Consider the following 2796-nt stretch of genomic DNA (forward strand, 5'->3'; position numbering starts at 1 on the left):
GACAACAGACATCCCTGGTTTAAAGTTAGACTGTGTTTAAATTGTCTTGTGGTAAGACCAATAATATTTTATTGTTGTCTTTAGTTACAGTCAAATTCTATAATAATCCAAGTTTGAAATCTTAAGTTAATATTCTATACAACTTTTTTGTAGTTTTCTCCAACGGGGATCGAACCCAGGTTTTTTTTATTAAGCTTATCTTCAGAGCTTGCAAAAATTTTAAATCTGCTTTTACAACGCATTTAAAATTAATAAAATGGCGTGTTGAGAATAAAATTTCAAGGTCGCGTCCTGGCCATACCGTCACGTCATGGAGTAAGTCGACGATTTTGGTATCTGTTTCAGAGTATCACGCGAAACCGCGTGTTGAAACAAGCTAATAATATTTTTGAGTTTTCAGTTGAATTCAACATGGCGGGGCGGTTATATTCACAACCTGCCTGAAGTTAAAGCAAGTGTCATAACTCAACTATGGCAAAAGATATTATAAGTAAAAAGGTGTAGATAGGTTACCAACACAACATTCGGTCTTCAAACACGGCACATAACGCACACACGATTGTCGATTAGATGTCAGAGTGAGATGGTATGATTCAACTATCGTGAGCGAAAAAGGGACAACTGAAGTCTGAACTGTGGCTCAGAACCTATCTACACCATTTCTCTAATAATATATTGTACTATGACAAATTGAAAATACTCTCGCAATTTTGATCGGACTGAAGTTAGGTGCGAGTCGCGTCAGCGTAAAAGAAACACTATGTAACAGTGTTAACAGTGTTAACAAAATTAATGACCGCTCTGAAGTTAGCACCTCTTGCTCATGTATTTTAGTTCTTATTCAGTAATAAGATATTATAAGTAAAAAGGTGTAGGTAAAAGATATTATAAGTAAAAAGGTGTAGATAGGTTACCAACACAACATTCGGTCTTCAAACACGGCACATAACGCACACACGATTGTCGATTAGATGTCAGAGTGAGATGGTATGATTCAACTATCGTGAGCGAAAAAGGGACAACTGAAGTCTGAACTGTGGCTCAGAACCTATCTACACCATTTCTCTAATAATATATTGTACTATGACAAATTGAAAATACTCTCGCAATTTTGATCGGACTGAAGTTAGGTGCGAGTCGCGTCAGCGTAAAAGAAACACTATGTAACACTGTTAACACTGTTACATAGTGTTTCTTTTACGCTGACGCGACTCGCACCTAACTTCAGTCCGATCAAAATTGCGAGAGTATTTTCAATTTGTCATAGTACAATATATTATTAGAGAAATGGTGTAGATAGGTTCTGAGCCACAGTTCAGACTTCAGTTGTCCCTTTTTCGCTCACGATAGTTGAATCATACCATCTCACTCTGACATCTAATCGACAATCGTGTGTGCGTTATGTGCCGTGTTTGAAGACCGAATGTTGTGTTGGTAACCTATCTACACCTTTTTACTTATAATATCTTTTACCTACACCTTTTTACTTATAATATCTTATTACTGAATAAGAACTAAAATACATGAGCAAGAGGTGCTAACTTCAGAGCGGTCATTAATTTTGGGGATTATTGTAAATGTCATGTGACGTCACACTAGCAAGAAAATACGTTATTGTTATTTTCATGTAAATAAATTGTATTTATGTGAAAATAATAGCCACTCCATTGTTTTTATTTTTTATTAGTTATAGCTTGTTACATTTTTATTTCTGTTAATTCGTATGCTATTTTTTTTGTAATATCTTCATCGAATTTTAGATTCGCTAGTACAAAATTAAACACTCGAAATTTAAATTCAATTATTTTGATAATAATTTGTTTATGTAATTAAATATTTAATCATTTCATAGGTATTCAAAGCGAATCTAAGATTTTTTAGCTATTTTTTAAATTTGTTTTATGTTTTATTTAATGTATACTTCTTTGACAGTAAGTATTAAAGTTTTTTCTCGGTTAAGTAGTTTATAATTTAGTCTAGATATTCCAAATGATAACTTAAATAATGATCAGATAATATAAAATATTTGTTTTCTTTATTTTTCGTTGCAATTATTTTGCCAGTTATAGTTCTTTCTTAGAATATTCTGCAACTTTGTAATTACACCTTTGCATAAACAAATTTATATTCGAGTGTGTCGTTATGATAACTTATTAAAAAAAAAAATAATACACACTATGTTGAATTTATATTTTTGGTTTTATGGCATTCAAATGCTTTATAAATATAAATTTATAAAGAATAGAAAAAATTCGATCACGAGGCGGGACTCGAACCCGCATCCTTTCGCGCCATTCCGGGGCGGATGCCTGACCAACTCAGCCACTCGTGAATCATTCATTCATTCATTCCGCCCCGGAATGGCGCGAAAGGATGCGGGTTCGAGTCCCGCCTCGTGATCGAATTTTTTCTATTCTTTATAAATTTATAAATACACACTATGTATTTTTTAATGCACAGCTTGTCAAAGAAGTATATATATTTATTTTTTATTTGTGTCTTTAGCCCTTGGACCCTCTTAACTGAAACCCGTAGATCCGAACTTGTGCGCAAAGTCGTTGAGGAGTCGCAACTGCGACTTTTCTGTCGCACGACTGCAAAAAAGTCGCAATGCGATCGACCGTTCACTCAACTATATGAAAGTGTATATTAGAACACCATTTTATTGGCCTTCTTGACAATGGGCAGCGTTGGGCGAGTAGAGGCAATCACGATAGTGTAGAGGGCCTTAAATGTCTATGATCGGCCGTCATTGTAGATGTTTATACATAATCGCCGTAATGGCGTCAAATATTG

This window comes from Colias eurytheme, chromosome 30 (assembly GCF_061535395.1).
Source record: "Colias eurytheme isolate Ceu_HAF_F1 chromosome 30, ilColEury1 Martin Lab GWU primary, whole genome shotgun sequence".
Lineage (NCBI taxonomy): Eukaryota > Metazoa > Arthropoda > Insecta > Lepidoptera > Pieridae > Colias > Colias eurytheme.